The sequence below is a fragment of the Columba livia genome, chromosome 15 (genome assembly GCF_036013475.1).
Source record: "Columba livia isolate bColLiv1 breed racing homer chromosome 15, bColLiv1.pat.W.v2, whole genome shotgun sequence".
Lineage (NCBI taxonomy): Eukaryota > Metazoa > Chordata > Aves > Columbiformes > Columbidae > Columba > Columba livia.
The window spans coordinates 6,653,938-6,666,458 of record NC_088616.1 but is presented as its reverse complement, the minus strand read 5'-3'; the positions used below and the strand labels follow the sequence as shown (position 1 = coordinate 6,666,458).

Genomic DNA, 12,521 nt, shown 5'->3' with positions numbered 1-12,521 from the left:
ACAGCCAGAAGTGCCACTGCATGGGCTGATTTCTGCCACAGTGCTTCTCAGCATCTCTTCAGAGAGCCTGGATCCTTCTGGGCCACAAAAATCTTCCTCCCACCTCTTCTTTCACAGTTTGGTCTACTATTTAGGGTCTTCCAGTGTGTGGTTTATTACAGTGGCCATGGTGCTAGGTTTAGCCAAAAATTAATTCCAGAGAAGGTGCTGTGCTGTTATGGTTTATGTCTAGTTTGCTGTTACATCTCATCAACCACATCAGCAGCTCTTCTCCAAGGCTGCCCATTCCGGTCTGTGTCTTGAACAGTTACAGTCAAGCAATCTGAGTATCTCATCTAGTGCAGCAACTTGAAACTAGCTCAGTATTTTTGAAAAATATACAGCACTCATAGCTCTAAATTTCACTCCTAATAGTTCTACTACAATGTATCAGAGATGAATGATGGATATTTGAAGTCATCTATCAGAGAGACCTTTTAAGCCTAAAAATACATGATGCTAAAAAAGATGAAGATGTTTATGTACTAATAGATAATGGCCAGAGGTAGCACAGATATGATGAATGCAACCCTCCAGTGAGTAACTTGAACTAACTATGGTTATCCAGTATCCCCATCTGACCCTAGTGGGATGCAGATAGGAGCCTTATCACTGACTCCTCCTGACTGAATCGGACAGGCTGATATTGAGATCCCTTTGCAGAAGTTGCTCTGTATAAAGCTTGCAGCAACCGTTATTTTGTGGTGGTACAATGAAATAAGTCCAGGGGACATTGGCAGGAGCTTTCAGAATTCCTTCAGGCAATGACTGGGGAACAGAGACTATAAGTAACTCTTACTTTGTGCAAAGTGCGGTGAGATAGGCAGAACTAACATTGACTGGAGAAAGCGCACTCAGTTTTTGTGAAGGTATTTAAATATCTAATATCGTTTTGCCAAGTTGAGTGGTTGAGTGGCAGGATGAAATACTGGGGTTTATACTTTAGTTTTGGTAAGAACTGAGATGCTGAATTCTAAATTGCATAGGCAGACACAAAACCAACCAACCAAAAAAAAAATCATTGTAAATGAGTATCGTACCAGCTTGTCTATTTTATAAGTCTTTGTAAGTCTGTGCAATATGAAAAAAATTCATGGTCAGGGCCATAAAAATATTCCTTAAATATACAATAGAGATAATGATATGGTGATAAAACAAGACAGTTAAGATCAGATTTCCATTCTTTTTTGATTCTTGTTATTTCATAATGGCTAACGAAACTTTCAAAATGAGGGTCCCAACCTGAAATTTCAGCAAGGAAATGATTCACACCTGGGAAATAACAGGCTATGCTGAACACATCAAACAAAATATATGTGTTTGTTTTGCAAGTATGTGAGTGAGAGGAAAGCAGGGTGTATGCTGATTCCATGTCATACTAATTCAACAACAATCACTTAGGAATTAATAAAACATATAACATGCCTCTCTTGCAGCTATATTCCTGCTGGCTGCTGCTGTGGTGATACATTGCAATAATATGCCAGTGATGATATTCTGGTAATAAATGATGGTAATATACCATCAGATTGTCATCACTCCAGTGATGTACTATTGCCATACATCATCTGGCAATGGAGTTTAAGCATTAGTGGAAGAGGCAAACTTCAATATACATACACTGAACATGGTGTACAACATAATGTACTATATGCACTGTGTATGTGTGTTCAGCAATAACTGCATATGCAATGTATACTGCATATATGAGTTTTTCTTTCTCATTTGAATACTTAAAATCTGAAGGGAATGTGACTATTCAAAGGCTCATAGAATAGAATCATAGAATCATTTAGGTTGGAAAAGACCCCCAAGACCATCAAGCGATGGAGCTGCTTGGGAATCAGCTCTCCAGCTTTTCACCATCCCACGTTTCAATGTGAGTGTGTTGGGTGGTTTCTGCTTGTAGTATTTACACACCAAAATGACGTGTAGAGCCTTGGCCTGGTAGGTCAGGGTCAGCAGGCTTTTGATTTAACTTGTGACTGCTTCCCAGCTTATTTCTAAGGCAGTGGTTACTGCCAGAGGGCTCTCAAACTATTTTTGTGAGTACCAACCAACTCTACTGCAATAATGGTATAATATTACACCTGATATGCATGCAGATGAACCAAGTAATTGGAGGGAAAAATTGAAGATATTTCTCATTCCTTGTTCTTATTCCTTATTTCATTTGGCAGCTGTCTTCACGGGAAGCTTATACAAATGTAAGGCATCACAGAGGTGACATTTTCACTGAAGTCTTCTCAGATTACATAATTCATAGATTAATCTCCAGTGAAGTTTCCTGAAGAACTGATGCACCTTAGCTCCCAAACAGTGATGCGCGTCGGGGAAGTCACGCTCAGTCACCTGCTTACAAGTAGGTTTAAAAAGAAGATAAGATTTTAATTTGGAAGCCGCGGTGGCAATACCAAGGCATTAGAGTCAAGGGAAGAGACTCCTTTTTAGTTAGTAAAGTGCAGTTTCAGAGGTTCAATTTTGATGACAACAAACAAGAGAATTAAGCTATGCACTTTAAAGATTTTTCTTAGCCTTTCTGATACTGAATTTCTCCAGAGGAATTTAGTACCAGCCAGCTCTGGGATCAATAAACATACTATTGATGGAAAATGAGGGAAGGACTTACAGAATCATTGAAGGTCAGCTGTTTTGTCCCTAAAGCTCCCATGCTCAGCATCTGTTTACTACTTGAGAGTCACAGATTGAGACTCTGAAATTCACCTGGGAAAGAGGTTTGATTTTTGAATGCCTGGCTGAAATTTATATCTCCTAACATTGAAGAATATTAATTTCCAGGAGCTGGTGTGAGCAGCTTCTGCATGAGCAATCAAATTAGTCACTTCTGCTTCCACTTTCTTTGATGTAAAACAAGTAAGATCATTCTATTTAAGTCGAAATAAACCCAAGCCAAGTAAAGCATCACTCATGAAACTTGGGGCACTGCAGTTTCATCACCGAAAATGCTGCTACTGTAAATTTGGTTTGGCTACAAAAATTGCATCTTTTAGTACATTATAAATAAACTTTTTAGGATGCTGTTGCAAGAGTCAATGCCACATGCTGGAAAAAAAAGCAATTAGAAGAAAAGAAATGTAGGAGAGGTGAGAATCTCAAACTACAATATACATGTTGAAGCCCAACAGAGCATCCAGAGCCACAGGGGCAAACTGCGTTTCCTGCTGGGCTTGAAACATTTTATCTGCTTTATTAGCTTCCAGTAGTGATAGCGGAACTGTAGCCTCAGATGGAAAAAATATCCACCTTTAATATAAAGATTCCTAGTGGTGAAAACTATCGTGACCTTCATTAAATTCTTCCTCTGCTTAGGAAGCTTTGCTGTTAGCAACTTGAAATATATGTCTGGAATATACACAATTTGAGTTGCTTAAAGTTGAAGGAGTTTGGGTTCTGCTATAGATTTCCTTGTTCAGCAGAGTTTCCTGCTTTCTGGTGGCTCCTACCTTTCAAGTTACTTACTCAATAGCTAGGTTATTGTGTATCTTTCTATTCTGTTTGACCTTTCAGCATACCTATTGATTTGTTTTCTTTTAAACTTTTTAAAGTTCATAGTTTTATTTTGTCAGCTGCATGGCAAAGTTTTGCTGAAGCCTATTTTTATGAAATGCTTTTCCTAATATCAGCCAGGCTAATACTCTCTCTAACAAGATTAAAGTTACTTTGAGAAGATATATCTTCCATACTTTGTTGATCAGCATTAACAGTAGCACGCACCTTCCAGTCCCTGTTAATTGAATTAAATATGAGCTTTTCCTTTGTTTTTCCATACTGATGTCAGCCTCTGTTATCTCAGCCCCCTTGCCCACACTTTTTAGCAAACTAACAAGGAACCAACATTCTCTAAGCTTTCTGGAATTCTCCTCTGACCACGGGTTACTGAAAAATCAACATTAGCTGCCAAAAAAGCTCCTCAGCCAGCTGCTTTAAAATTCCTCGATGCAAATTACCCAGAACTTCTGATTTAAGTGTGTCTAACTACAGTAGCTGTTGATTAATATCCTCTTTAGTTACAGCAGGAATAGAAAGTATATTACCCTCATCATATAACAAATACATCATCCTCTCTCCCCAGTACAGAACAGACATCTTTATTGAATTCTCTTGCATTGTTACTAAATAAAAAAGAATTATCTATTATTTCTCCTTGGGAACAAACCTATTGGTCTGTTTCAAGGGTTTGGTTTTGTTTATTTTTTTCCACTTCAGAATGTTTCACTAATGCTGTGCCCTCACTAATGTTCTCAAAGACACATTTTTGTATTTCTTGTCCATTATCTCTCCTCTTCTACTGTCAAATTTGTCTTTTTCCTTTTCATTGGTAAGACTTACTTGTATGCCTGCATTCACTCCCTCCTTGCTGCAGAAGTTTTTGATTTATTATGCTGAGCGTATTTTGGTATGTTTTTACATGGATACAACCTTCTTTCTTCTGTTGAAATAAGATATTCTTAAGTAGTTCTTAGGAAGCTCCCATATTTTCTGCCTTATTTCCTCCTTCTAGTTGATTTTGCTCATAATGTCTTTTGGCTTTATAAAGCCAACTTTCTTAAGGCATCACTGTGTATTGTACAGGTTCAAGCTTCATTTTACTTGCATTTAGCGACATTGGTTGAATTATTACCACTCGTATGTCAATGATGAAGCCAAGACTGGTCCTTGGCGTAGGTATTTTCTCTTTATTCAAGAGCACATCACAGATAAGCAAAAACAATGCATAAAACTGATGAATTCAGTCCTGACGCTGGAGTCTTCCTTTCTGGTAGAGGTCCCTCATCTTTCCTACAGGAAAGACCTGGCTGTCAAGTTAGACCAGGAGAAATGCCAGCCTGGCCAGGGGGGTTTATGGCTCCCTGTGGGATATGGCGACTCACCCCGGCTGGGCCTGAACACAAATTCAGCCCCGGTCAGGTTCCCTGGCAGTGTCTGAAATGAGGACAGGCAGCTGTGAGGTGTTCGCTGCCAAGGCAAAGAGCATTAACCCTCTTCTTGTCCCCTGCCCGATGGGGCCTGTAGGACTGAGGAAGGAGCCGTTCAGACGGGGCTCTGCCCCAGCGCTGCCGGGCATCCAGGGGCAGCTCTGCCCAGTGGGTTCTGCTGGTGCTGGAGGTGAAGGATCAGAGCTTGGCTTCTCCGCAAGCTGCATCCCGCACGTACCTTTGCAGCACTCCTGTTCCCTCAGCTGCTGGCTGAGAGAATAAACTGCTCCAAGTGTTTGTGTCTGCGTGGATCAGGTTCAGGCTGTTCACTGTTTGAGGGAGAGGACGGGCTGATATTCCCCACTGCTCCCTCTCCTTCAAGCCCAGTGTTACACTCTCAAAGCCATACCCCTACTTAGTTTGGTTCCATGAGTGAAATGTTTGCACATTGTTTTCCTCGCTTCCACTTATGTTTGGATCTTTATTTGCAGCCGCTGTAATTGAAAATGGTTAATGTGCAACGACTTCACTAGGTGGTTAACAGATCCAATTAGGGCGAATTCAATATCTGTTTGTTGCTTTGCAGAGAACCAAAACCAGCTTACATCTTCACTTCAAACCTGATTACAGAGAAGAAAAAAATCTTTCGGACATCAAATTCATTAACAAAACTTCTTCATAGCTGCTCGTCCCCCTCTTTGTCCAAAAAAGAAAAGAAACAAAGTATTCTTCCTACTTTGGAGCTTAGGCTGTAGGCTCAAATACTATGTATACACACAAACTTTCAACATACAATATCGTATTTTATAAAAACATTGCAAAAAAAAATCTACTGAATGTTTGCCAGATTGTTCCCCCTCGGTCCTGCTGCTGACACGAGGCACCTATTGCAGAGCTGCGAATATTCCCTTCCCATATCTAGGTTTTGACAGTAGCTCCCTTTTGTGATTGCAACTGAGCCATTAAAAAAATAAAAAGAGTTACAGCAAATTAATTAGTCTTCTCTGCTGAATATGTTATTTCTATTAAAATTTTAAAAGAGTTTGAAGTGACAGTAAATGTGGTCTAATTTTAGAATGGTTTCCATAATGCTACACAACAGTTGCCAATGGCTCTTATGCCTTCTCGTACATACACACAGCTATTTAGCTGACAACAGTGTTTAAGCCATTAAACAAGATAATATTGCAACTGTTATGCAATGGTAAAGCTTGATCTTGAAAGAAGTATTTGGTGTTTTAAGCTGAAAGTCGACATTTGTTCCATATTCATTTATATTTTCTTTATTAGAAATGTATAATTTAATGTAATATTCAAGGCCCTTAGGGTGTACACTCTGTTACCTATAAAACATTCATGCACATTGAACATTTTTTTGGTGCCAGTTCTTGGCTTTGTACATCTGCTATACAATACTGAGTATTCTAACTAACAACATGCCTTAATTGAGTTTAGGTGTTTGAGTCATTTATTTAAATTTAGTAGTGTGAATAATTTATTTCAATTTACATTTTAATTATTTTACCCACTTTTTTGGGAGTAACCTCATTTTCTAGCTTCTAAAAAATAATCGGCATATGTTTACTGCAGCAATATTCACAGTTACTAAATTATCTGAGAAGTTTAGTTCCAAACTAAGGAATACTAGAAATTATTCATAAGTCAGGCATTAGCTGGAATTAAATTAGGATGTCCAGATCTAAAAGAAACCTGACCTTCTAATACCCAACAGTCCTGAAAGCTTCCTAAGGACCGTTCATGTGCCATGGCAAGCTGGACCAAGTTCCACTTACGTATGGCAAAATATGAATATTTCTGCAGTCAATGTGGGTTTACATGCTCTTATTTATTATTGTATGTTATGTTCTGATTTTAGAGGAGCTTAGGATCTAAGAGAATATCCAACATCTGAATCCAGCTTTTCCAGAACATCTCAGCAGCAGCTGCCCTTATGGGTTTCAAAGCGTTAACAGGAGAACCACTGTCCCCATTTTATAGACACTTGTTAGGGACTGGGATGGCTGAAGTAGTTTTATAACCAGAAAAAGATGCCTTCAACAAAGGGCAATGAAAACCACTCAGCGTTAAATATGTGAGGATTTTTCTTCAGTGCTAAAGTCAATTGATGACATTTTGCCATCAGTCCTGCACGCAGGCGTGCATGTACACATCTACCTGTGTCGCTCGAGTTGTGTCTTTTTTTTGTTGTTGTTCTTTTCCAAATAAAAAGTAAATATAAGAAAAATACATGCATTGGTTTCAGCCTGAATGTCTTTGTTCCTTGGATTTCTATGTGTGTATATACATTTATATTATTCAGCACCATCTTTTTTACTCATGCATACCTTTTCACACACACAAGTGCACCCCAAGATGTTATGATCTCCCTTGCCTGTCGATCTATAGCTACATAAATGTTTCTCTAGGTAAATAAATTTCACCACATTTTACTTTAAAATGTAATTTTTTTCCAAATTCACTTTTACTGCCAAATATAGCACATAATGGCCTGCCCATAAATGAGCACCTTGAGAATGGAAAACGGTAAGCTGGATATACTTTTAATAATAAAAATCTTTAGCCTTAGCTTATCATTGTTTTGAATGTCAATTGAGATGCTATTCAAAATAGACCCTTCTTTTTTTTTTTCAGCTGTACAGAAAGAAGTCCCAGTGGAGCAGAAGTTGGCTGTAGGGGAGTCCGCAAAGAAGTTGTGATCTGGTGGTCGCGATTCAGGTGCAGTGACAACCATCTTAGCTGGAACTATAACTGCAGCTTTCCAGAGCTAAGGGCACAGCCTCGAGCCCCAGCCAGAGAGCGGCGGTGCTGCTGGGAGCCGTGCTGCAGGGACGGCAATGCTCACCAAATTCGCTTTGGACTCGGTAAGTTCTCTGCGTGGGAAAGGTTTGACATTAGTTGTGGGGTGCGCTGAGAGCTCAGGCTGTTTTCTCTGCATCGCAGTGTGCAGCTTCCAGCTGAAGGAGCTGATGAGTTCAGCAGATGGTTAAATACCTTGTTGAACCAGAGCCATACCCGATCCCTGTGCATGGGGATATAACTTGGGGAATGATTATGACAAGCACAAGGCTGCAGACTTCAGAGGAGCGAGGTGCCCCAGAGCCGTGTGCCGGTGGGATGGGGACAGTGCCAGGTGGGACACGTGGCTGCTGGGGATGGGGACCCCACGGCAGGGAGGAGAGACCTGGGGAAACGCAGCGTCTGAGGGCTGGAAGGTCCATCTGTGCTGCTTTGGCAGCGGCAAGCGGCAGAGCAGGAGTATCCTGAGAGGCATCTCACCACGGAATGAGCTAGAGGGACCACGAGCTGCTGCACATTCATGGTATTACAAAATCTGCTCCACAGTCGTCTTTAAATGTTTATTCCTCAAGCTACGTGCTCTCTAAAGGCAGCTTTTCACTCAGACCCCTACAAACTCCTGTCCTAAAACACTCTGATTACAATATATTTAGTAGTAATGATGGTACTCAGTGTGAAGCTACTGGTGAGCTGTGGGGAATACGCAATATACACAGCTTTCCGTATAAAGAACCTGCATGTATCCTAGAAGTGAGAGAATTAAACTAATTTTTGGACATAACCATTTTGAAAGTTCCAAGCAGAAGACTTTCCTGAAAGCTAATTCCTATAATAAAAAAATCCATCTTTGAGCAAAGACCTTAATATAAGTTAAGGGTAGAAAACCAGCATGCATTAATTGTCAGAAAATAACCCACAAAAAAAAGAAGCAAACCCCACCAACAAACACTCTTCTTTCATGCAAAAGCTTTATGAATATTTTTTAATATTTTTAAGTTTTTAGGCAGTTTGTGGACTATTCTGATGCTAGTTCTTTGTCCCATTGCACTTACAATCCAATATGGCACATACGCGAAGAATGAGCAAGTAGTAAAATTGGGGGTGATCGACATAACTGTGAAAACAATTTGGGCCTTGTTTGGCTGTGAACAGTTTTTCAGGTGCAGATTTGTTTGAAAAAGGGACTAATATGAGAAGAATGTCTTCTTATTTGATGGCTCTGAATGTATCTCCTCACCTTCTTTATGCTGGAGGCACTGTAGATGTTGGGAGAAGGATCATACCATACTTTTCCTCTAAGCCTGTTTGAAATAGGATATTAAATGCTTGGCAATAAAGCAGGTTCTGCTTGTTGTTCAGTAACCGTGTAGCCTTCAGCTCTGCTCTGAAATCTTATAGGAGCCAAGTACTTGAGCAGGAATCAATGATTTGTATCAGAGAGGCAGGAGAATATTAAAGATACACCAGAGGAAACAAAAAAAGAGAAGCTGACCCTGGAGCAGCCAAATGGGTAGAGACCCATCAGTTCACCTTCTGACCCTTATTCCTTGTCCCTTCCCATTGCTGAATTTAATCTTCTTTACATATTTCTTGCCGGCACTGCAGGCTGAGTTAACTGGATTAGTGGTTCTTGTGTGCAGCCCCTGCTGGGAGTTGCGGCCGGGGAGTGGGATGAGGCAGCTGGGGAAATAATGCTGCTTTTCCACCTGGGCTCCAGCAGCCCCCTGTGGATCAAACCTCTCAGCCATGTGAAGAAGGTTTCTTAGCACTGCCAGAGCTCAGGAAAGCAGGTGTTTCTTCCCACCTTTACTGTCTGGTCTCAGTTACTGCAGCGCAAATTTAGAACAGCCTGTTAAGTGTGACCTGTTCTTTTGCTGCGGTGAAGATCCAATGGGAGCACATCGCTCCTCCATGTGTGGTCACCCTCCCAGCTCCCTGCTGGATCCGCCGGGTTGACCTGCTCCCCAGCCCCTCTGCAGCTGAGGGGGTCACCCAAGGCCCCTTGCGTCACGGTGCCTTATCCTGCTGTTTGAAACAGCGAGCGTCTTTCACCTGGCCTCTTTTTTTGATCTGGAACTGACTGCTCCTTCTCATGTATCACCGTAAAGTCAATCTGGAATGCTAGATTCATTCCAGTTAAATATCAAGCATCCAGATTTGTCTAAGTGTAATATAAGAATCATTAACTAATTGTGAGCATTCTCATTCTCCTGGCCCCAGCAGAAGGCTGCGAGAGAGGCTTAGTGCTTTTAAATCACTCCACTCTGCTCTGTTATTAAATGCCACAGTTTTTGCATTATTACCTTTGTTGTCCTTTAGGGGTTAATGATAACTGAGAGCGCTTAAGCAGCATGTACCTTGAATAAGCTCTTTATACACATGATAAAATAATTACTCTCATTTTATTGAAAACTCCACATGGCCAAGCTCACAGAAGCAGTCAGGGGTGCCAGTTTAATACGATATGGTACGGTGCTTTACTCAAACAAGACCTGATCCTAGACAAGTTCACCTTTGTTGCCACAAAGGACAGCAGGATCACGCCTGCAGCTGCTCAGCACAGGCTGCAGGATTCCGGCTGTTCTCCAGCCCAACACACCAAGGAGAAGCAATTGAATTTAAGGCTCACAAAATACTCTCTCAGGCTGGAAGTGCTGTTGTATGGCAAGAGAAATAGGATTTGGGTTCTAACAGCACAAAGACACCTGATGATCTCTGATAAAATGTGTCTTGCCAACAGTGTGTTAAACATTCTTTAAACAGCGCTTAAAGCTAGTAAGCTCCTTTTCCCTGTCTTGTTGCCATCCAGCACAGATCAAAATTGTTGACCTATTAAAGGAAGATATTCACGAGGGAATGACTTGTGCTGTCTTCTGGGATGCAGTGTGGTCTCTGCCCTTAGAAACGCTCAGCAGCTCTTGTAAGGGCTATAGAAAGTTCTGAAACAGGACTCAATGACAAACAAAGGTCTTTTTGAGTCCGTGATAGCGTGAGTTTCTCATAACGTGTTTTGTGAGAAAAAAAGGGCTACATGATTCACAGTAGGTGAATTGCTTATAATACATTTGGCCGGAAAATTAAAATTTGGAAATTAATTCTTCATTTTTAGGCAAAAAGCTTCCATATCTGCTTTTGAGGAAATATTCCTTTAAGTTTGAACAAACTGAAAGAAGGAAGTCCAAATGTCCAAGTCTTCTCTGGGTAGCGAACTGGCCGGATGGCTGGACCCAAACAGCTGTGGAGTCAAATCCAGAAAAAAGCTGAGAAAAGTGTGGAAGGTGAAAGTCTGGCATGTTTTTTCTCTGCCTTGGGGTTTTTGAGTCTTTCCAGTACACTACTGTCATGTTTTCCAATTTTCCATTTGTATTCCCATTGTGGAGGTTAAAAGTGTGTTTTAAAATGTCATATGCATGAATAATTACCAATTTCCTACAATTCTGAAGAGATTTCCAGGCTCCTGTCCATGGCTACTTATTCCTACCTAGCCAACCACAGCTTCTGAGCCCTCAGGTAAGGAACAAACCCCCAATATAATTGTTTTAGCTCTTGGCACAAGATCAGGGCAGGGAAGAGGAAGAACCTCCCTGAATGGCTCAGCATGAAGGAGAACAGAAAGGTTTTCAGCCCATGAAGCTTTCAGCACTTAGGAGGTTCCACCCATCCCTCTTCTGCAGCACGTTATGGGACCATCAGGATTCACTGCCCCCCGGCCACAGTGCTGCAGTTGTCAGGAGGAATCCACTCCTCATGGGGAAGAAATGTCCAGCACAGACCACTGCCTGGGTACGTCTTGCTCACAGCAATTCCTAGTTGTACCTACAGAGTAAAAGAAACAACCTCAGCAGAGAAAGTGGCAAAAAGTTAAGAAGGTGGAAAAAAAGGAACGTTAAAAAGAAAAATAAGGCCATTTGAGCAAAGCAGGGCACAAACACTACTCATGTTTCACCCCTACAATATGCACTAGGGAGCCAAAACAAATCCAGAAGGATAGTGGGGATGTCACCGATCTGCTCCGTGTCTGTGTACAGGGGTGTCTGTCCCAGGCTGTCACACATGGGCCACCGAGACGGAGCTTTGTACGGGCTCAGTTAAGCACTGGAGCCAACATCTCCAGGGTGGTGCTGGGGTGTACTCAGTGCCGGGGTTACACTCAGGTGTCTGTCTGCAGTTTATAATCAGCAGCGCTACGAAATAATTTCATTAGGCAGGTGTGAGGTAAATGTACAGTGTAATCTGGTATAACATAATCATCATCATATTGTGATTCCCCTGCCCATCACCTTCCACATTTGTCTTCAAAGGCCTCTTGATGAAACAGCTGCGTAGATTTAATTAAACAACAGCATTATACAAACACGTTCTTTTGTTTCGCGTGCTGAACAGGGTATTTGTCTTCAAAAGCCTTTCTGCCAGAGCTGGCCTTGCTGCCCCTTGACTTGTCTTTACTCCAATTACCACTCCAGTTTAGCTGATTAATTTGTAGCCACTGGCAAACATGCACAGTTGGCAGGACATCATTCCATGTCAGTGACAAGCACTATAAAAAGATCATTATTTTCATTAGCATAAATAACTGCATGTTGATAGAACTCTGGTTTCTGAAAATAGGTTAAAGTCTTAACTGTCATTATTCATTAACCACATATAATTGGAAGTAAAATTATCACATAAGTGAACAATAAGCTATCAGTGTATAATGCTTAATGACTGCACTCAGTCCAGTAACAG

General features: G+C 41.1%; 1 long non-coding RNA gene across 2 annotated transcripts in view; it reads right to left on the bottom strand.

Moving 5' to 3' along the window:
- Positions 1–8,878: 8,878 nt before the first annotated feature.
- LOC135575493 (uncharacterized) overlaps positions 8,879–12,521 on the bottom strand; it is a 313,802-nt gene continuing 310,159 nt past the window's right edge. For both annotated transcript variants that reach the window (XR_010466324.1, XR_010466323.1), the window contains exon 7: positions 8,879–11,609. This is a non-coding gene — a long non-coding RNA (uncharacterized LOC135575493). The remainder of the gene's footprint in view (positions 11,610–12,521) is intronic.